Source organism: Stegodyphus dumicola, chromosome 5, assembly GCF_044657685.1.
Source record: "Stegodyphus dumicola isolate Sdum_Otavi_A_Nest chromosome 5, ASM4465768v1".
NCBI classification, from domain to species: domain Eukaryota; kingdom Metazoa; phylum Arthropoda; class Arachnida; order Araneae; family Eresidae; genus Stegodyphus; species Stegodyphus dumicola.
Genome location: NC_140772.1, coordinates 90,283,711 through 90,308,969, shown reverse-complemented (window position 1 = coordinate 90,308,969; position 25,259 = coordinate 90,283,711). Strand labels below are relative to the sequence as shown.

General features: G+C 31.8%; 1 protein-coding gene across 1 annotated transcript in view; it reads left to right on the top strand.

Moving 5' to 3' along the window:
• Nucleotides 1-25,259, top strand: part of LOC118181837 (cell adhesion molecule Dscam1-like) — a 1,450,682-nt gene that overhangs the window by 274,780 nt on the left and 1,150,643 nt on the right. The window lies entirely within an intron of this gene.

The following is a 25,259-nucleotide window of genomic DNA, read 5'->3' as shown; positions in this document are numbered from 1 at the left end:
CAGGTGGGTAGTTCAATGAATACATGTGGAGTCCGAAAGTTTTGTTCACGATATCAGGAGACAAATTAAATAAAAAACAAAGAAGGAAAAGAAGTAGTTATCTGAATGATGCTGGTGTTTTTCTCAGTTCAAGAACAAGCAGGAGAATATTAACAGATGTTGGACTGAGAGGTAGAATTCCACAAAAAAAGCCTTAACTTAATTTTCAGCAACGAAAAAAAAAAGACTACAGTGGGCAAAGGAGCACATTAATTGGACAGATGTTCAGTGGTCACAAGTTATATGGAGTGATGAAACTAAGATATCGTTATTCGGTAGTGATGGGCGAAAATATGTAAGACGTAGAATAGGAGAAGAGCTACATCCTGACTGCATTCAAGCAACTGTGAAGAACCCAATTAGTGTTATGATTTGGTCATGCATGTCAGCAGATGGTATTGGTCGCCTTCATGTCATGGGACACTGAATGCCAGAACATACATTGACACTATTCTAGAACCAAAACTTCTACCTTCCATCAAAGATCTCTTTCCCAACAATGCTTCGTTTATTTTTCAGCAGAATTCTGCTCCTTGCCACACGACCAAAATATCGAAAGAGTGGTTTCGTACAAAGAGCATTAAATTATTGTCATGGCCAGGAAACGGTCCTGACCTCAATCCTATCGAAAATTTGTGGCACCGTTTGAAAACTCTTGAATGAGGCGCCCATCAAATAAAAGGGAACTAATTGAGGCTATAATTGTTTCCTGGCATCATGTAATAACGAAAGGAGAGCTTAAAACTCTTGTCAGTTCAATGAAACGTCGATGTGAAGCTGTAATCAAAAATAAAGGGTACCCTACTAAGTACTGATAACTCACTGCAATCATCACTATCTAATGTTTATCGATAACTATTATCGTTTAACTTTTTTTTGCATTGCAAATAATTGAATTTTGTGTTTTGTATTGAATTCAGTAATAAATTCTCTTTAAAATGATATATACAAGTTTGCATTTTGTGAAACGTAACGTTTTCTATAAGCATACAAAGTTCAAAAACTGTGCCTGTTCCAAAGGGCTTACATGTTTTATAACTTTGTAGCAAGAAAGCAGCAGCAGATAGACAGCAGTGTAGCTAGGCCAAAGCGTGGAAAGCACGTGCGCAATGTTCAGGTTGAAATCTTAAGTCAAACTGAGTTAGCTTTGGTTCTCAAAGAATTTGGTTGGATAGTTAATATTGCTCTAAAATTAATATTGACTGGTTGAGTTTTAGTTCCATTTACATCATCATAATTACGTAAGGATTATATGACACAGATTTTTCTCGAAATGACGCAGTGCAAATAGATGTTGCTATTTTTAGAATAGAGAAGGGAAATTAATTTACGCTGCTAAATTAATCGTTTACATATTCTTTATTTTTCTCACATATATGTATATTGTTGCGTTAATTTCTTCCTTTACTTCATGTTCGTAGAGGGTTCGTAGATTTGGAGTGAATAAAGACCACACTTCTTGATGAAGTATCGAAACACACTTTATTTAGCCAATATTAATCAGGACAGCTCCAAAACACTTTTACAGTCGTCGAAGATCTACTATAAACACGCTGGAACAATCAGCGACACAGCCTGTTAGGCAATAACGGTGGAGACAAAGCACCAGAGTACAGCTCCCGTCTCTGCTGTGTCGCTCTCGGAACTCAATCCACGTACTCTCGAGATTCTCCACGCTACAACTCGCAATGCACTCAACGACACACAGAGCACAGCTCCCAACTCTTCGATTCTGTCGTTCTCCAGAGCTTAACACACTCTCTCGACGATGTACTAACCGCGATAGACTAAGAGACTCTTCGATGCACTCGACGACCCACTCGGCATTCGCTGCCCGGCTACTCGATCGACTCCGCACGGACTGACTAACTATCTCGCACTCTATACGAGGCACTAACTGACTGCGGACCAGCAGGGTTTATATATAGCTTTTGGCTTGTGTTCGAGAACGTTCTAAGCTAAACCAGTAAGAATTCGTTTCAGAAGGTTTTCCATCGGTCTATGGTATGTCGCCAATTTTGTCGCTAAATGGGCGATTTCTCGCCAAATGGAGCAACTTTGCCGTCACCATTTATGGCAACCTTAAATTTGCTTTGAGGGAAAGCTATCTTACTGCGCCGTTCATTTCGTAAGAATATATATACATATATATATAATATGATAGCAAGGAAAAGACCGGGTAGTGTTGAGGCGTGCATAGATCCATATTGAAGAGGAGGAACTCCGATTACATTGCATGCTAATATGCTGACTTAGTAATATCTAAGAAACTTGGCAGTCAAGGCAGTTTTAATTCTATTTTTGTTTGCAATTGACATTTGTGGCCACAGTTCACCTGGCACTCGAGTTATGCCTATTCAAGAAAATTTACATTTTTGATACTGTTGCGATAGGAACAGAGCAGAGTAAAACAGCGTCTAAGCGGTACAAAGGCAAAAGCTAAAGTGCGTAGTTATCCAATATGAAAGAACACGAAGAAAATTGTTTTGGTTTGAGTTAAAAGTTTAAGTTCCCAATTATTACATCATCAGTGCTGCACAGGCCATGCAAAATGGAATGATCTAGAAATGACGCAATCATTACGATTTTCAGAACAGAAAGAAATAATTAAAGAGTTACCGTTAATTTAAATTATAATTTTGATTCATATGTTTTCTATCTTATATAAAATGTTACGGTTTTTGTAGTGTTTTATTTAATTTGCTATTTTTAATAGAATTGTTATTAAATTGTTTCATTTCTTCGTGGAGTGCTGCATGCGACTCACTTAAAGAGAGAGCTAAGCCGAAAAATTAAAAATACAGCAACACGCGCATTTAATAAATAGATATCTATTCTAATTATACTCTTTAATACCCAGAAAAATTGAGAAAATACCAGAATAATCTCGTGCTTTTTAAAAAGCTTATAATAGAGGGATAAAAACCTCTCAATTCAAATTTTAGAAAACTGTTGTTGTTTACTTTAGCGAATTCGCTGTTAAATCGGATTATCTGTCTCTATTTTGAATTAGTTCTGTTGAAAATTTTGGTAGTTTAAAAGATAACTACTGCGAGATATTGCAATATTGTACGAATATCTGAGGAGATTTAAGCATTTTGTTTTATTTGTTGTGATAACAATAAATTTTATTCACTTTTCATCGGACTTGTGCATTCAGTTTATTAAGAACCCGTACGCACGCAACAATATATGTATACTTTTGGTGCGGTCGTTTGCAACTAAAACGTGACGTGCACAAATACATGTTATACCAGTCCCACCTATACTACTAAGCACAAAATGCCAACGTTCTGAGGCTAATCGTTTTTGAGTTATGCGAGATACATACATAAATACCCTAGCACAATCCAAAAACAAAACTGACAGTTCTATATCTCCTGTTCTAGTGGGCCCATTGACGAAATTCAAATTTCGTTTTTCATGCCTCGAAAACGCGAATTAGAATATGTATTAGATTTCTATGTAGAATTGTTCTAATTTAGATATTTTGACATAAATCGGACTTTTTCTGAGATGACATGCCAATTTTATTTCCATATTTTGATTCTACGTATCAAATCATGCTGAAATATTAATTTTTTTTAAAGTTTGATGCGAAATTTACGAAGCTACTTAAAAATATGTCTTGGGGCAATTTTTTTTTGTTTGTTTGTTTGCTCCAAGAATAATTCACTTTGTGAAACTCTTAAATTATGGCAACCTACTTTCCTTTACTTTTTCCATTGTAAACGAGCGGAAGAAGAGTAATCTTTTATTATTAAAAAAAATAAAAAAAATAAAAAAAATGAAATAAAATAAAAAACTGAAACTTTCAGATTTTACATTACTTCAATTCAACAGCAATATCGCAAAATAATTTTAAAATGAGTATAACTTTAAAATTTCCGATACACAGTCTCGCGCGTTGGAGGTATTTTTCCCCGTACAGTTTTGCCATTGCTTGTTTTAAAAGCGTTGAGTTTGTTAATCAAATATTCGTTGAAGTGTTGCAAAATATGCAGTCGATAATGAAAGAAATTTCGGATTCCAAATTAGGGCTTCCAGATGTCCATATTCGGTGGAAGATTACGTTATTCAAAATTTAATGGTTCTAGGTACCGTTGTTTTATCACAATGCGAGAAACATGCATACATTTCTGCAGATTCTTCATTATTTAATGTAATAAAATATAACACAGGGTGATAATATTTGGTGGCAACAATTTGAAAAGTGAATCGACATTAAGGTTTTTCAACGCAAAATGCCAAAACGAAATTAATAGCCCTTCTGGGCTAACGTCCTTTGGGCTAACAATTTTAACAAAGTACGTAAATCACGTTTGCTGTTATTTTCGCTTGTAATTTATATGTCAAATTTCAGAACGTGCCAGTATGTAAATTCCCGTATATCTTAGAAAATTTTGAATAAAAACTCTATTTTTTTGCAGATATGCTTAGAAATACATCTACTTAAGATGATGGTGAAATTTTTATAGTATATAATTCTAAATTATTTTCGAAAAATTTATAAAGTTTATTCAAAAGTATAAACTTTAAAAATAAATCATTAAAATGGGCGAATTTTATTCGCAATGAATTTAAATTTCGAAATGTGAAAGAGGAATCAAGTAACCTTAATAAAAAAAGAGATATAAATAAATATATATCTCAAATTCAATTAACACTGAGAAGCTAAAACTTTGAGAGCAAGTTTTTTAAAAACTACTCGTGCGATTTTTACAAAACTTAGCAGTTTGGCATAAATGGAGTGGTAGAATCGAAATATGGAAAACAATCGTCATGCCATTTCAGAAAAAGTGAGATATGCGATTTTTTGTCAAAATACATGTATTAAAAGAATGCTACATGTATACAGATATGCTTAGAAATACATCTACTTAAGATGATGGTGAAATTTTTATAGTATATAATTCTAAATTATTTTCGAAAAATTTATAAAGTTTATTCAAAAGTATAAACTTTAAAAATAAATCATTAAAATGGGCGAATTTTATTCGCAATGAATTTAAATTTCGAAATGTGAAAGAGGAATCAAGTAACCTTAATAAAAAAAGAGATATAAATAAATATATATCTCAAATTCAATTAACACTGAGAAGCTAAAACTTTGAGAGCAAGTTTTTTAAAAACTACTCGTGCGATTTTTACAAAACTTAGCAGTTTGGCATAAATGGAGTGGTAGAATCGAAATATGGAAAACAATCGTCATGCCATTTCAGAAAAAGTGAGATGTGCGATTTTTTGTCAAAATACATGTATTAAAAGAATGCTACATGTAATTATCCTTATCCAGACTTTATGGTGAGAGGATATGGGCCAATGATGCAGTCTATTTGACATTTACCGTTCCTTGGTTAAGAATGTGAATGTATTATGAGCAGATTAGAGCTGGCCGAATCATACACACTACGTGCATTAATAACTTCAAGGATAAATGAAACTACATCTATAAATATATTTGCTCCTAAATGTTTCTGTGGAAAGCGGTTTTCGAATTCAAAGCGTGCAGGGGGATCAATAGGCACTCTTGTATGTGACGCTCATGGTATTGTAGTAAAAAGCCATCTTGTAAAACTTGCCATATCTTGCGAAAACCTACAACTCTACCTCTAATTTCAGGTTACTGCCCAACCTAAAATATTATATGTTCTATTATCAGTGTTAGTACATTTCTGCCACGTCGTGCGTGTCAGCATGGAAAATTCTCATTTCTGATATCTGTGTTTCTGACATCTGATATCTGTAGATTTCTGTTTCTGATATCTTTGAGTAGTGAAATTACTTGAGAAAGAGCTCTCTGTAAAATCGAACAAACCATACGATTATCATAGCTGTCAACTAGACCGTACGTAGAATACTAATCCGCTCGAATAGTGATCAACTCTGAGTAGCAAATGGGCTTGCCTACGAAACCCCCGCTTTTAAACACGCATCTGATGGAACCATCGTGTGCGTAGCCATTTACCAACCCTTAGTTTTTATTGCAGAAACACAATGTGTAAATTTATAAAATTAATTTATTGCCGACTTAACTAAGAATACCGTAGCTATAAGTAATTTGAGTTAATAATATTGATAAAGATTAAGAAGCATTATGAACTAAACTACCTAATATAATCTGCTTAATTGATTCTTATAATAATGTTATAATCTTAATTGATTCTCTGCTTAGATATGTTTCAGTAACATTCTGGCAACATATTAAACTAGTTTTAAATCAAATTTTGGCTAATATTGGATAGATTAAAACATGCAACTATGCTTATTGAAATAAAGTATATAAAATGTTATTTAAAATGCCGCAGGAAACTCGGCATTCTTTTTCAAAGAAAAAAGAATTCAACATTAAACGCTATATCATTGCTTTGGAAAAAGATATATACTTTAAGACATTTTTCAACTTCAATTCAAACACTCCAGTTTCCAAATAATTCAAAAAACCAAACATACTATAAACGGATATTTTTGTACAGTGAGAGAGAAAGAGACCCAAAAGACACTTTCTCTTTACAAAAACAAACGGTAGAAATGGGTTTAAAAAATGAAAAATATAGATATTTCAAAATAAGCACCAGATCAGAAAGTATTAAGGCTATTTATTGACGTTTCCATAAGAAAACTATCAATATCTTGTAGAACTCAAAGCAAAAAATTGAATTACGAATCACATTTTCCAGTTTTTTAGTTTTTCTGAACATTGCTACTTCCTAAACTACAAAGTTGATGCTCATTGCAGCCACGTTGCTGAATGCCCGGTATTTAAAAAAAAATACGTCTAATGATGTTAAATTGAATTAATATACTGTACTGGTTCTTCCATGATCTATCTAGTGCCCGAGAAAGTGTGTCAAGGTAATCGCCATGCAAGCATTCCAAAAAAATTCAACTTTTCATTACTTGAATTGAGATATATATGTTACCGTGAAAGACCGAAATTGGAGAATGTCGACTTTCACCGGAGAATGTTAACATTCACCAAATACGTTGGTGAAAGATCGAATATTGCACTACATTCTAGTATATTCGGACCCTCACCGTTGTATGTCGACAATCACAGATATGCTCTGGTGTAAGTCGAAAAGAGAGGTCATAAAGTGCCATAATAGTTTAAGTTGTTACAATAAATAAGATTTGAATCACATAATTTAGTATGTTTTTTATTACTGTTATTTTATTTTCTCATTTAGAACGCACTGTATAATTAAGTAAGTTTTTAACTTCTATCATTTTCCTTTCTCATTTTGAATGTATTGTATGTTTTAGGTTCTCATGTTCTTACGTTCTTATTTCAAGTTTCAAGTGCGTTTATTCGCGACTGAATTACGGAGAAGAAAATATAATATTGTCATATGTTCAACATTCACCATTAGTACATGGTGAATGTCGACATTGACCGGTGTAGGTCAGAAATAAGAGTATTTGGAAAATATTTCGGACATACACCAAGAGACTATGTGAATGTTGACATTCACCGGTGAAAGTCGACATTCTCCAGATTTCGGTCTTTCACCGTAACATATATATACATCCGCCATCTATTTTTAAGCATGTCTGGTATCACATGAATATTAAAGTATGAATGTTCTTAAAAACGTCTAAAATTCACTTTTGAAACACGTTCCGTCTCTACCTATATACATGTATAAAGTAAGTAATACAATACGTATTTCGTAAATACATTTAGAGAATATTATGCCATAAATCAGAAAAATAAATTAAAATTTAATGTCATTTTTTTAATTTAAACATCGTCAAAAAATAAACAAATGCATAAATAAAACTTTTAACTGAGAAAATTCATAAGCTGTCCTTCTGTCTATTTTTAAAACATTACAAATTTTACATATAATACAAAATAAAAAAATATATATATATATACAGAAAAAGAAAAGTATAACAGAATAAAAACATTACTTTAAACACGCTGTCATCAAAGGGAAGACATGCGTAAATAACCAAATTAGTATGATTAAAGCTAAAGCTGTATTTCTGAAATTCCCCAAGGGAAAGTAAAAACACTAAATGGAAAATAATAAAGTGAATTTTGGCTTTGTATGGTACAATTTTGCTCCTAATATAGCTTTAACCGTAAAAACGTAAAGAAATAAGGCCATTAGCAGAAAACAAAGTACAAAATTCAGTATAAATTAAAAAACCCAAACCAAGTACAGCTTAAAAGCAAATAGTGACTCATTGTTATCCATTATAGATAATTTGAATCCAAAACGAGCACTAAGCCAAAAAGTCTAAAACAATTCGAATGGATAACATTTATGAAATCAAATATATAATTAAAAGCTGAAAAAACATGGCAATGCCTAAAATATAATCAGAAATACAATTAAATAAATCGTTTTAATAAATGAGCCTCATAAATAAATAAAAGGATGAGATGAAATTAAAAAAAAAAAGTAAGAAAATGGCTACATGCCGAAAGTCTTAAACTGACAATATTTAGACATTCTAAACCAAACTAACCGCAAAATATACACGTTGTGCCTAAATTTATTTAATTAATAATGCAACGGTATAATAACAAATAGAAAGAAGATAGTAGTTAAAGAAGCAGGTTCGAATACAAATCCCATGTGGTCTTAAATCTGTGGTTCATCGTACAAAATCGAATGGTACACTAAAATGTCAAAATTAAATAATTAATCCGAATTATATCAATCATTATCTATCTATCTATCTATCTATCTATCTATCTATCTATCTATCTATCTATATATATATATATATATATATATTTATATATATATATATATATATATATATAAATATATATATATATATATATAAATATATATATATATATATTTATATATATATATTTATATATATATATATATATATATATATATATATATATATAAATATGCTATAATTTATATATTTATATAAAATTAATACACATGAAAAGCAAATCATTAGACATGTAAAACATAAATACAATAAAATTAAAAAACAGAAAAAGTTAAAAAGTAAGCGGAAAATGGTCAATTAGCCCAATTCGACATCCAAACAGGCTTTTCAAGGGAAATTTCATTTATTTGAACGTCGAATCAAGCTAACCCCATTACGCGTTTCGCCGAAACAGACAATTGAAACTTTTTCGCTAAAAAATTTTTTGACAAAGTGTCTTGGAAATTTTAATAGTCTCAATTCTCTGTTCCAATTTCCCGACGCGTCCGCTCAGAATGACACATTAAGGTGTTAAAATATGTTAATCAAAATCAAACTTTCTAAATCTAGTCTAAAATTAAAATCAAAACTAAAATAAATAGCGATGAGCTATTAGTCCTAAAAATACAAATACATTCGGGCTGGGCCTTTGGAGCAGCAGCTCTTGGTAACTTTTAGGCGAGCTTTCTACAATTTTTATTTTTTACTTATTTTGCAGCATATTGCGCAAGATGTTTTCTTGACCAAAATTGGTTTTTCAAAAATTGTTATTACTGCTTTGCTTGATAAATTATATATATATATATATATATATATATATATATATATATATAAGAATGTCTGTGTGTTTGTTCGCGATTAACTCAGTCACTACTATAGTTATCGTCACCAAGCTTTCTACAATTAATTTCTGGGTTCTGGAAAATGTCGATGTCCAGTTTTGTCCAAAAACAATTTCTCTAAAATCAGGGATAGTAACTGAAAACGCTAATTTTCACTCTCATTTTTCCGAGTGGCAACAGTCTCTCACGTTGGAGACAAAAATCTGCTTTATTTCGAGAACTGCTGCCATTGCTCGCTTTCAAATTGTATGGTCTGTTAATAAAAAATCTTTAAGCTTTAAATGAAATAAAAATAGCATTGCCAAACATTAAATACAGTATTCCCGATTCTAAAAACTCAACAAGCCATTTCGACTATTTCTAACTTCGCACAACTTCATTCAGTCGCTATATTAATGAAAAACTCTAAAAACACTAATTTTCGCAATCATTTTTCGGAGTGGCAGTCTCGAGTGTTGAAGATAAAAATATTTTATTTCGAAAAGTGTTGCTACTGTTCGCTTCCAAATCTTGGAGTTTGTTAATAAAAAATATGTAAGTTCTGCAACATATATATAATAAAGAGTGCCTGTTTGTGTGTTTGTTTACTTGTTCGCGTTATTGATAGCTGATCAATTATAACTTTTTTACGACATTTAATAGACTAAAATTGAATGTATGTGAAATATTGCATGGAACTTTAGCTTTTACGACCATTTGATTAGAAAGACAAAAATCATTATAAACTGTGTGGCATTGTGGCTGATGTAATAAGAGAGAATTAGTTTACTTTTTATCGAAATTTTTTACATGGATTCCATATCGCATCAGCCTGAAAAATGTATGAGTATGAATAATAATTTTTGCATATTTATTAAAGAAGGAATACAGCAGTATCGTTCTCTCTGTTGGTAGATACATTAGTCTCAATCTAACATAACTTGCATAGCGTACTTCCGCTAGAAAAATACAAATAAACAAATAAAACGTATGCATAAATTACAGCTTATAGAATTTTAGAGCGATGAATTCTGTAAATTTTGGTTACGTTTTTCCTCCATTATTATTGTCATTATTATAATTATTATTATTATTATTGCTAAAACGTCACATGTTTGAAAAATTCATGGAATGACTGTTTATTAATTTTATTATTTAAAGTTTTTATTAATATGTATAGCCCGAAACCGGCTATTAATTTCGAAATGGGTTTATTTTGCGTTGACTATTATTAGCTGCGTATCACGTTTCAAACTGCTACCATTAAATATTATCACTCTACATTATTTGTCCATGCATATTATAAACTGTATTTTTATTGAAATTAAATAATGAAGAATCTGCATGTATGCCTCTCGCACGTTGGAAAATCGACGGTACCTAGAGCCATCCAATTTTGTATAATTTAGTCCTCCACGGGAACCTGCTCATCCACAAATCCGGAATTTGACTTTAGAATTGGTTTTGGTATTTATTTCATATTTTGTAAACCTTTAAGAATTTTTAATTTAAAATCTCAACGATTTAACAGAGAGCAGTGTCAACAATGTTCGAAATAAAGCTTTTTTATCTCCAGCTCGCGAGTATGTTGCCATTCGGAACAACATAACGTATTTATGTTTCAGTTTTAAATAACAAACTTAGATTTATGAAAGCAATGTGTTGCAGCGGTCTGAAATAGAATAATTTTATCTTCCACGCCTCAGCTTGTTGCTATTCAAAAAAACCTAACATACATTCAAATTTAATCTAGAAGGTAGTTGAGAAATAAACTAAGCGATTTAAAAGCAATAAATAAAGTTTTTATGAATATGTTTTTTCTACTTTTTAATATAATTACTTTAAATAAACACATATTAAAATCATGAGATTTCCAATTAGAAATACTGAATATTTTCATGAAATTACACCAACTGGATCACTACGTACTACGTTTTCTTTCTTATGATAACAGTAAACATATAACCACTAGAGCGGCTACTTTAAAAAAAAATAATGTAGCCAAAATAAAATACATATGGCGACCTCTAACACTGTATAGAGTATTCTAAAGATATGCTATTTTTAAATATTTGTAATTTTGCTGTTGAAATGAAATTTACGTGGCATAAGTGCGAAGAGCATGCTACTTAATAAACGAAGTTTAACACACACATTAAAGTAATAATAAGAAGAAAACTTATTTTGCTAATTTCACTTTTTATCCAGATTACCTAGATAACTGAACATTTATATGATGACCTGAGAAAAAAATGAAAAAAAAAGAAATTTTATGCCAAAACTTTGCACTGCATCAGGATTACGATGCTTAATATCAGCCTGATATAAATATAAATATATATATATACGGTATCACAAAAAATTTTATCAACAATATTCCAGTATTATAATTTAAAATATCCCAAAAATATAATTATATAATTATAAATATAATTATAAATTAATAAATATAATTCATCAATTAATTTTGGATGAACAATTAAGGCACAGTGTTAGTTTTTAAGTTAATTATTAAGTTATAAGTTAATTATTAAGGCACAGTGGTTTTCTTAGCAGAAGGCATTCAACTGAATCTGATGTACCTCCTCTTGAAAACGTTGAATCAGATTTTAATTGCATTCCATTTACTTTTATACGTATTTTTATGTATTTCTGTTGTAATACATAAAAATACGTATAAAAATAAATATAACTCATCAGTTAATTTTGGATGAACAGAAGCACAGTGGTTTTCTTAGCAGAAAGGATTCAACTGAATCTGATCTACCTCCTCTTGATAACCTTGAATCAGATTTTAATTGCATTCCATTTACTTTTATACGTATTTTTATGTATTTCTGTTGTTTTTAGAATTTCTTATGGTTTTAAAAACTGAGTTAATGGATTATTTTTCATGTGCTATTGAGAGATTTTTGGGATTTTACTGGTTTTAAATTTCATTTCTTTGTTGTCTTGTTGTTTATGGTTCTGAATTTCTTACTATTTTATCAATATCTGATACATGTATATGAACCCATTTTGTAAATTCGATGATTTATTAGTTATTTAAATGAAAGGGTCAGATTTCTAAATATTAAGGTAAAACGTACGTCACATAGAGATATATACCTAACTAAATTAGATATTTATATGATAGATAATATCTCAAGTAAGATATTCGTTACTTCAGAATACCATCTAACAAAATTTTTCTCTTTCCACTTTTCGCTTACTTGGAGCATTTCACTCAAAATGAAAATGAGATAAAATATGCATCTTAAGTCAAATTAACAATTTCTAGAGCAAGCGCGAAATTATTTAAGATCAAGTGTCAATCAGCTTATACCATTTACCGGACATTGATTGTCGTTTTGGCTAACGACTTCCACAACGCAGTGAAATTAAATTTTGAGGTGAGCAGAAATCCCAGCTCAGAAATATCGTCATTAGCACCTAATGGTGCGATAACTGTTCGGTCCTAGTCATTATGCACAAATAAACCAAACCGTCCGCCCCTAGTCCTCGAAACCTAACGAATTGTTTATCGCACAAGACTATTCATTTTATCTTCAAAGAGATTTCTTGATTTTAACATTCTTCAAATTACGAAACTAGTAATGTACCTCATTATTATTAATAGTATTGTGACATATTCTCTCCGAAAATGATTAAGTAGGTGAAGGAGTTTTCTAACGCAATTAATTCTTCAGGCTTATAATTTTACAAAGCCTTTTCAAAATGAGGCTGAGGTTCTAAAACTGAACTGAAGTTATGATAAATACTAGGATATTTCGCCCATAGGCTAATTACTTGCTCGCTTTGAGCCGTCGTTGAGATTATCATTGTTGAGATATCAGAAATTTGAAATAAATGCAGTATGTCTTATCTTAGATTAAAACGGTTAATGGTACAATGAATTTGAAACTTCTGTTTTTCCTTTCAAAGCATGCTTGAGCTTGTATCTTTACACAAGATAAATGACCATTTAATAAGGAGTTACAATGAGCAATGATATATTAAAATGATCGTAATGCCATGAAACGGGTGGAACTTGATTTTAATGCAGAGCTGTTGCTTTCTACCATTAAAATGCGCAGAAAACAACGGCTTGCAATGGGAAACATCTTGAAAGGACACATAGTAACACCGATGAGAAAATACAGTAAGAATTATGAAAATGTTACAGAGGGCGAGAGGTCTGAGACCATGAAATGTCTCTGTTGTTGTAACTTATCTGACCTGCCTGACAGTAACATCAGAACAGGCCCGCGAAATTCATCGTGGTAAGGAGAGCGAGATTGTGCCTGTCGTTGGCAAGAGTCTTAGGCACCATACAGATAAAAGTACGACTTTCCTGAGTTCCGTCCCAATTTTGATGGAGAGCTCCCCGGAAGGACAGGAATCCTACTCCTCTTCTCCTGCCACTAACCTCTCGAAAGGACTTTCGGCTTGCCATATATTTAGAGTGCTCTCAAGCTGCAAAGACATTATATGCTTATAAACACCCATGCTTTCCCCGGGCTTCGAACTCAGACCCTTCGGTACGGGCGCAAGCTCCGCTAACCACTGTACCGTCTGGGCGACTGAAATGCATTTGGTTGATATTGCTACTAATTGCTTACAAGATGCAAACAAACGTTTACCCATGTTTCTGACTCCCCCTGCAAATTTCGGTAAATGATCTCACTAATCATACTACAGAAATGGTCCTATGGAGTCCTATCTTCTCACATAGTCACACATCTCTCACATCGCTGCATAATCAGTCTTTTCTAGTGGGGACCCTAAATGGTTAGATATAAAGATTTGTCTTGGGGGATAGGCTGCCCTTGTGAACGCTGTGAGAGAGACTAAGACCTGTACTTCTTTGCTGGTGGCCGGTTGGAGCCCGATTGCCACTGACTATTCTATATCTTGTCGCCCGGGTCTGTACGTGTGAGTTTTGCCTTGTTGGATCGTCTTTAGAGGAGAAGGCGGAATAACCGTGTGGAATAACCGGGCTTGAAAAAAGCTCACCTTTGGGAGTCTCCCTCTCTGGTGTACTGGCTCACTCTGCAGAGAGAATACTTTTTATTTCGTTTTTTTATTTGCCATGAAGAAACGTATAAACATCATAATATTAAATTAACTTGGTTTAGAATACAAATTTTACCAATTCAGTGCTTTCTAAAATACAAGCAACACCAGATGGTTTGAACTGACAGAATTAAAAAACGTTTTGAATTACCTAAGGTAAATATTTTTTTTTACATAAGGTAATAATTAGATAATAATACTGTAAATATTTTTAAGGTAAATATTTTTTTTTTCAAAAGTATGGCTTTCTCTTCATGTTTACAAACATACGTTATTACATTATACTTCTATACTTCCTTTGTACGAAGTAAAAAGGAAGCATTTTTTCTGAATATCTGACATATTATCATTCCCTATCGTTTCTAAATGGACGTCGATTAGATTTATCAAATCATGCATATGCATATTATGTTTGTATTAGCTAGAAATATCCAAATAAAAATTTCGACTAAAGATTAAAGTTTCTACTTTAAATGATGTCGAGTAACAAGATTATGCATATATTTACCTCAATTAATTGAAAAATCAAATGCGATTATAAACTTTAAGTACCTAAAATAAATGAAGATTAAACTCTTAATTTCTTATGGCAATGCTTATAACTTTTTTCTTTACTTTTTATAACAAAAATAAGAATGCACAGATTAATATCTTAGAATTCATTTAAAATATTTAATTTCATTAGCATTTATCAAATTACAAATTTGAGATTATTATATGTATTTAATTTCTAACTCCTCGAGTTCCGCAAACTATATCACGAGTCTTAAACAATAAATTAGATCACTAATAAAATAAATAAACAAATGTACAATAACACGCAAAAAAAGACACCCTAAACCTAAACCTAAAAAAATCTAAACTCATAAATCGTACCGCGAATACCGGCAAACCTGTAAAACTAAGAAACAATCAAAGAACCAAATAAACTAATTAACCAAATTAAAATACTAAGCAGCTCACCCTTAACTCGTCCTCCGAGAAAGATTTTATGGCCTCACCAGAGGGTCAACTCGACCTTTATTCTGAATAAATTCAACATAATAGTTAGAACAAAATATGGATAACTAAATATTTTGTTTTAACAATTTTGTGAATCGAGATTTTCCACCTTTCTAAAACACTGAATCACAAGTAAATTAATCGATTTTACATAATTTTTAACATAAATTCACAATTGTGAAGCACATTTTTCCTTATTACATAATCTTTCTAACTAAATTACATAAGTAATCATAAATATACAATCCAAATTAGTTACAATTTTATAAATTTGCTACATAATCAGTCTACTTCAAAATATTCTTATCGAATTAGATTATTTACAAGTTTTATAATTCTTTAAATGGATTTTTCTTTCGTAAATAAATACTTTATATTTTCTTTTGAAATATTTTTTTGAAATATTCTTTTCTAATAGGGATTGTCTGTATGCATTCATACGAATAATGCATAAATTCTGCCTTTTGTGCTTCAAAATCATATTTTACTTTCTTTCTGTGAAATTTCTTTAAATATTCTGGACAGAAAGACGATAAAGAAAATTTTTAAAAAATGAATACCAGAAAAAAAGATTAAAATTATTTAAAAATTCTTAACGCTTTCAGATTTTATATTACGCCCAACGGAACATTTTTTCAATTTATACACATAGGTTTCGAGAGCATTTGGACTAAAAACCCTTTGGGCTAAAAATGTTTGAAAGCAGCATAACTTCAGACTTTCTGATGAACAGTTTCACGCGCTGGAGATAACTGTACAGTGTTGCTACTGCTCGCTTTGAAATAGTTGAGTTTTTAATCAAAAATTCGTTACAGTTTTACAAAATATGAAATAGATAATAAAACAAATTTCAAATTTCAAATTTGGATTTCCAGTTGTCCATATTAGAGTTGAGGACTACGTTATTCAAAACTAATGGCTATAGGTGCCGTTGTCTTTTCACGATTCGAGAAACATACATACATTCATACAGATTATTCACTATTTAATTTCTTTAAATATAATGCAGAGCGATGATATTTAGCGGCGCCAATTTGTTTCTTCATTCCGTAAGAAATTCCGTCAGAAAAGAAATGTTGTACAAGATACAGATAGGTCCGCTTGAAGCAAGTACAAATCGCTCTAAATAGCTCTTAAAACTGACCTGTCCTGACACAAATTGAATATACTTAAAATATGCATCTCTTTAAATATGATAAACTTTTATTCTGTGAAAAATGTAGAAACAATTATTTTAGTCTATTGTGCAATATATCATCTGTTCCAAATACAGATAGATAGCATCATTTCTATAAAATCTCTTACTGTGAGACAATTGAACACATAAACTAATGTGAATTTTCATCGCTAGCATTATTAGAACGTCAGCCCTTTCATTCCCAAAATTTTCACAGTGTTCAGGAACATAAGCAGAATGAATGTCAATATCAAGATTTTGCAAGGTTTTAATAATAACCTGAATTTCTTCTTCTGTACTGTTTAAGTCTCTTTCTTATTTATCTTCACAAACAGCAAAAACATGACCGAACTTATCATTCCTTCTACTTCCGTCAGTAAGTTAAATTAATTGCTACTTTTCAAGAGTAGCCTCCAAATAGAATTAAAATGATAAAAATCCTCATTGTATTTTCATTTAAATTATATTTAGACAATGTCCTTGTTTAAACTGGAGCAAAATTTACAAACATTTACGATGTTAGTCTAAGTTAAATATTATCCTTTAAAATTCAAGATAGAAAGAAATAGAGCACAACTAACAATAAGAGTATTTGTAATCAATTTATTGTAAACGAAGAAATTCACAATTACTTTTAATTTAAAAATAAAGGAAAGAAAAACTATACATAGCAGCAAATTTTATTATTATCACGCAAAACCTTTCTTGGCTTGTTATTTTCACCTGCTTAATTTCACCATCTTTATAACGGAGTGTATTCGTATTGGTATTTAAAAATGTAAAAATTAATATTAACGTAAAATATTACCGAAAATTTTGAGAACTAGATTTAATAAGGATCTCTTTTGCTAAAATCTGAGTTATGTTATGTAATTTGAAATATGTTATGTTATGTAAAAATATCAACATTTAAAATTTATACCTTTTTTGAATTTATACCCTTTTGAAAAAAAGGGCCAATATTTATTGCCCTCTGAAATATTTATCAAATTTTTTCATCCAATTCATCCTACGCGTCGTTTCATACATAAGTTATCCTATTTTCTAAAAAAAAATTCTAAATTTTAGCAAAGTTTATTCTCCCTTTTTTTTATATGTAACTATCAAAAACGATGCTGTATTTTTTCATATTGCTTATTAAAACAAGATATATTTTTTGGTTCTTAAATAATCCCCAAACAGAAGCTTAACATTTTCTCTATAGAAAATTTACAAACCTGGAAGAATTGGACATGCATCAAATGACATGAAAACATTGCTTTATTGGATATATAATATCAAAATACTTGTGCATCCTGAGCATTTAAAATTCATGCAGCTGCGATATGTATTCTAGAACACTTTTTCTATACAAATACATAAATGAACTGAGAAATATGTTTCAAGCAAAGCCAAATTGCTCTTTTCATAAATCATTAAAAAATGCGAGAATAGGTAACCTGGATTGGGCATTCTTCTGCAAGTTAATGCAAGCTTGCATGTGCATTTTGGATACAAGAATACATCAGGACGCTGGTAAAATAATTGGAAGCTTGAGGAAGAGTGTAGTTTGGTGTTTGTGATTCAAGAATGCTTAAATATAAAAGTGCTGTTTCAGGAGCTTGTATGTTTTAGACATTCAGCCATTTTATAACTCCCCCGACGTTGCGTATTTATAAAAATTACGTCGCACAGGGGACAGGTGATGGAGGGAGAGGAGCACTTGGGCGACTACCAGAGCTAAGTAAGTGTACACTCCTCGTCCTCTATGCAGCGCTAAGAATTTAAGTAAGTTACATGGCCACACAAGACCTAGACGGTGAAACAATAGCTGTTTTTGGAGACAGATGTTGCAAGTCATATATCGGAGTGCCGCCAGATTATAAAACAAAGGGCATAAAATAAAAAATACAAATGTAACTATCTATAAAGATAACTAAAGAAGGTAGCATTATAAAAATATATAAAACACTTTTCTTGAGATACATAAATATTACTAGCACTTTTATATGGAAGACCAAAAATTGTTCATAGTTCAATACAACTTATGAATTAAATACAGTTTCTGAATTAAACTGCAGGTTACTCGCTGTTCATCACTTTTCCTTTTGTTAAGTCACATTTATATATATTCCGCGTAGATGAGATGATATAATATGAGACATGCAGGTTTTGCATAGAGGAATGTCTGGTTCAGTGCGCCTGACAAATGGCCTATTCTATGTTTAAATAAATCCAAGATCTTGCAAATTTTGGCGTTTTCTGTCCGATTTGTAACCAGGATAATTTTGTATGCCGCTGTATTGTCTGGGTTGCTTGCATGTGGTCGTAGATGTAAGCAGATGTTAAGAGGACAACTGTATATGTAATGGCGAAGGGTGCGCTCTTGGGCGCAATCCAGACATCAGTATTGGTAATTCTTTTGAAATAAGTCGAAAAAGGGTCATGGCCGGTGAAAAAACGTGTAAACTGAGGATGGAAATGTGGCGGTCAGTGGAGAACTTTAGAATTAAAGAATGAACTCTATGTCCCGGATCGCCGTTATTCCATTCTTGCTCGAAGAATATGTTTAAGATGAGATGAGGGTGCTGATATACGGCGCTGACTTGCCTAAATGTCCTACGTCGTCTCAATGGCTAGCCTTCGACTCCATCATTGCTTTAATTCATACAAGTTGGATGCTGGCATGTCTATTATTGTATAATTGTTCTTGAATAGCTGTTATGAGGAGAGAAGTATACCGAGGACTTAGAACGGGCAGAAGAGATGATTTGCTACCAGAGTACATAACTGCATGTGGATTAATTTCTTTTGTTGCTTTCCCAATATAGTGACTGGTAATTGCGTTGCACCATTTGGCGATATTTGGTGACAAAATTGGCGATATACCATATTCGGATGGAGAACCTTCTGGAACGAATTCTTACCGGTTTAGCCCAGAATGTTCTCGAACACAAGCCGAAAGCTATATAAACCCTGCTGGTCCGCAGTCAGTTAGTGTGTGTGTGTGCCTCGTCTAGCGAGCTGATAGTCAGTCATTGAGCGAGTTTCTCGAAATCTAACGCCGAGTTGGTCGTCGAGTGCATCGAGAGAGTCTTTTAGTGCATCATCGAGTTTTGTCTTAGACTGTACTGAGTCGAGAGCTATACTCTTGTGTATCATCGAGAGTCTTGAGAGTACGTTGAGTTCCGAGAACGACCAAGCAGAGTGGGAGCTGTACTCGGGTGCTTTGCGGTGAAGCTTGTCTCCACCATTATTGCCTGACAGCCTGAAGGTTGTGTTGCTGAACGTGTCAGCTTGTTTATAACAGTTCGGCGACTGTAAAAGTTTGGAGCTATCTGATTAATACTAGTAAATAAAAGTATGTTTCGATACTTCATCAAGTGTCGTTATTCACTCCAAATCTACGAACGCCGTACGAAAGTGAAGGAAGAAAATAACGTAACAACTGTTGTCAGAAGTGGGATTTGAGGGTGAATTCCAGTGATAAGACCAATGGAAGATCTATTAAGACAGCTCGTGACTGCCTTTGCTGAATTCCAAGAAAAGATGGAAGCCGGACAGGAGAAGTTGAAAGCCGGATATGCTAAGATAAAAGCCGAATATGATGAGATTATAAAGTGTAAGTTAAAATCTTTTTATGTATCCTAGTAGCTTAATTTGTTGCAGAGATAAGAAGATAAAAAATGACCAGATCATTGAGACTGAAGGATTTGAATTTAGAATTGAGCTTAAGTAAGCAAAACATCTTCCAGCTCTTAATTTGGGAGGGAAAAACTTGATAAGCGAATAAAAGAATGATAAATAAGTAACATGAATACACTGCAAAGTTCGCGTAGTAATAAAAAGCAAAACAAAAAGAATAAAGCGAATGGCTAATGTCAAAAATATAAAAAGCGAAAAGAATAGAAAAACCTTAGTTGCTGTAACGATCATGAAGTGAAAAGAAATGATATGCCCAATCTTTAATTATATTAATTCTCGGAATAATACTCCTCGCTACATACTTTTTTTTAAATTTAAAACGATAAAACAATTGTAAAACAATATAAAAATTAGAGCTTTGTTTCAATTTTATTTTGCCAAATTGCATTGAGTAATTTAATTTCAAGTTTCTAGATATTTAATTACATATTTCGAATCAAGAAATAAACTTCAATTATACTTACTTAATTAATACAAATTTAATAATACTATTTGCAAATAGTATTTTTAAATTTGTTTTTCATTAAAAACGATCTCAAATATCCTTTATATAAAAAGATTTAATATTAATTTGGTTTTCTTTTTATTATTATTAAAAATTCTTGCACGAAAGATTCCACAGATTCGAGAACGTTATTAGATTCGGTATCTGAAATAATGAATTGACCCACTCCTAAGTTTTCTAAGCCATTTCTTCTTCTTTGTTACTTAAATATATAGTTTTCTCAGAAAATGTTAAAAATAAATTACATTATGACCTCATCTCAGATCATTTATTTAGGATATTTTCGAAAGCACTTTTAAATTAAAAATTTATTGAACAAAATATTTTACTATGAAATTAATCCGTAACACGAAATACTTTCGAAAAATATTTTTTGCTTTAAAGTACTGTCATGGTTGTCAGAATCTGTTAAATTATCCATATTTCAATAAATACCTGATTTATTTGCATAATTTAATCTCCTAAGATTTTATTGCAGTAGGTGCCGCTTAATGTTATCGCGGTTAATGTTGTCATTCAAATATTGTTATCGAACTGCTGAAGTCCACCTTATTTATATACGGGACACATGAACAGGAAATCGCTTACTGAGATCTGTTCGGATAATAAATATGATCAGAATATTGTAAAATATTTTTAAACTAAAGTCAAGTCAGTAAATAAGTTAAAAATGGATTTTAAAAACTAACAAATGAATCACCAGAAAGAACCGAAAATCACCAACATATTAGGATACGTTCCTGTACAGATTGGTTCCAGTTATAATACACCATTTAAAATAGCAAAAAGTAAGTATCGAATAGATTTTCTTTCGCTGTATCGATTTGAAAGCGATCAGACACAGATGTTCTTTCAAAAAAGATATCTGTAGATTTTTTTTTTTTATTCTTAAAATATCCTTGTCAAACTAAAGAGTTTTTTTTTCCTCTAATTTAAAATTTTATATTGACATCTCTATTCTAAAGAGGGATACCTTTCGGTTATTAAGAATAAGAGAAGAGAATAAGTCAAATTCTTTCGAAATCTTTATGAACAGTTCTGAAAATTTCAATAAAGATGTTATGAACAGTTCCTTAAGAAAGCTTTTAAATTTTCCTGATTGAAATGCTAATGCTGTGAAATTACCTATTTATATGCTTCCGCTTATGTTTATACTAAATTAGTAAAATTCCATTGCTAATTTGAAGGATATGGTCTCTCATCTTTTAATATATGATTAGGTTAATACTATTAAAAGAGCCACAAATACATTTAACGAAGCCTTTTTATTCTCAGTTGTCCAGTAAAATTTACGTTAAATGTAAGTGTATTTGTTTATTTCCAATCTAAATAATACAACTGACGACTTTTATTCAACTTTCTTGCAAAAAACTTGATAAATAAAATTAATTCATATTTCATAGTATTATTACATCCAGTTTTCCTTACCTTGAAAAGGAAGTTAAAAATTAAGGATAATCTTAAATATGAGATCTCCTTAGACGCAGCTATAATGTGTATATTAAGCATTATATTAGATTCAATTCTGATTAAATTGAGTGCGAATTTCTGTAAAAGGTGCGTATTTGAAAGCTATTTTAGATACTGAATAAATCTAAATTTCAGTATCTAAAATAGCTTTAATCTCTAAATATTTCGAATACTGATGCTCAAAAAGTTGAAATTACAATATTCTGAAAAGAACAAAATTTAAATTACTTCTGTGCGCAAAATAGAAATGACGTGGATAGTGAAAATTTATTAATCCCGTGAAATCAGGGTCTCAATAGAAGTAAAATTCTAAGAAGAAGTAAAGGAAAGATTAAGACACATTTATTAAAAATTAGATTTATGTAATATACTTGTGTGTTACGAATTTTGTACTGATGATGTTGGGACAACTAAAGCAAGTGTGACCGATGATTGATATATGGACATGCAGGAGAAAATGTACCCAAACCAGACAGCGGGCAACATTGCTCATCAATTTGCGCACTGCAGCCGGAAGACAGATGTCACGGTTTATTGTGAACAGATGACTTCATACAGGTAGTCTATTCTCCCGCCGTCTTGAACGGTGATTAACATTGACAGCACTCCGCTAGCGAAGTCGTTTAGAGTAGTACACGCACACACAGAACACAAATACTTCTGAATGAAATCACGTTCTCTTTAACGGTAAGAATCGTTTCAGTCTAACAAATTATAGGGTATTTTCGCCCTTCTTAAAAAATGCTTTCGTGGTGTAACATTTAGAAAAGGCGGCTCGCGTTCAAGGGGTTTGGCTTCGAGTCATGGGAAGATCATTGCTCATTTTTTATGTCTTCTGCATAAAAATAACCCAATGTCTCTACAGTGGCTCCTGAACTAAAAAGGTGGTTGATGATGGTTCTTCACCACTAGTATTTGGGGACTGTGAGTGTCCTTTAATCCCTAGTCGCCCTTTAAAAGGGGGTATATAAGGTATTTTTTCCCGTCTAGCATGTTTTCTTGGTGCAACGATTAGCACACTCGCGCGTATTCTGGAGGTCCAGGTTCGCAGCCCGGAAAGAACATTGTTCATTTTTCCCGTCCCCTTCATAAAAATAACCTAATGACACTACAAAAAAAAAAATATTGGTGTCAGTTGATATGGATAGAGACAGGGACGTGCTTTCATTCCACTAACGTAAGGGTATGAGACCGATGAATGATTCTGGTAACTCACACACACATATATATACATATATATATGTGTATATATATATATATATATATATATATATATATGTGAGGAGGCGTTATGACGAATGGAAAGACGGAGCTCTACACATTCGACGGAGGCTCTCCTGCCTGAGATTGTTCCTCCGGAGGGCAACAGGGCCCGACATTGTCTTTATGGAAGACAATGCACGACCACATAGGACACATGCTATTGGGAAGCTCTTGGAAAGTGAAGATGTTCACAGAATGGATTCGCCACCGAGTACCCCTGATTTAAATCCAATTGAACATGTGAGGGATATTTTAGCGAAAAGCCGGCGGCGAGATCTGAACTTCCGGAGAACACAAGATCTGAAACAGATATTTATTGAAGAATGGAAACTTTTGTCCCAAGAGCTGTAGGATAATTTGGTCTAGGCAACCATATTGCAGTTAGCGGATGTCATTACTCGTTGCTAAGTGTCTTCGGTTTGTTGGTCTCCCTCTTGGCCAGTGGTTTTGTACCAACGCCATTATGCCAATAACACTTTTCTCGAATCGTTTTGTAAAGTACGTATTCTATTTATTCATTTCTGCTATTATATGAGCATTGCACATCTGCAGTCTGAATTTCATATCGCTCATGACTCTCAGTTTCATGTCTCTCGTGACATTTAATTTCTCTCATTCAGTTTGAATATCATGTCATTTATGTCTTACATTTACTTTTACATTTTGAGGAGTTACGACCAAAATCAGAATTGTTGCTAAGTTTTGCATACTAGTGCACATATGTAAAATGTAATTTTATCTTTCTGCAGTATTAAATATCTGCAGTGTTTTCCCGAAATATATTGTTATTTCGGATTTCCTGTTAAAACTTCATATATATATATGCATATATATATATATATATATATATATATATATATATATATATATATATATTTTAAATTTTGGATTTTTAATAAATGCTTACTTAAAATTAAGCGTACCGAGTGCGCTTCTTAAAATATTTAATATCTGTTTCTCTTCTTTAGAATGCAAAATCAAAATTAAAGCTTTTTAAAATTACAAAATAATGCATAATATTATTCTGAAATCATTGAAGATCTTCACGTTGCGAATGAAGAGACAATTTTTTTAAATATCTTCTTATGAGCTTTAAAATAAAATTTTCAGGATGAGCGGAAACGCGGATAATAATATAAAAGTTTAATTTTTTATAAATATTTTTTAGACAGGTACATATGTCACTTTTCAAAAACAGAAAGTGTGTAATTTTGCCGTTTACCATGTCAATGATACCAAGCAAAAAACCCGTTTATGAAACTAAGAGAAATGTTATAACGTTACAAATTTGATAAATTAATCTTTATCTCAAGCTCGCGTCAAAAACCCGTAAAAAAGTAGCCTTAAAACTACATTGTTGATCCCGAAGATTAGCCTCCATTTCTCTCATCTTTAGAATATATTTTTTATGAAATTTAATACGCATACTTTGCGAAAATAATTTTTATATCTAGGGCTTTATCGGGAATACATAACAACAAGAAAATGCATAATAATATTAAAATAATTTGTTCAAATTCTTTAAACATTTTTTTCAATCAGATTTATGTTGTTT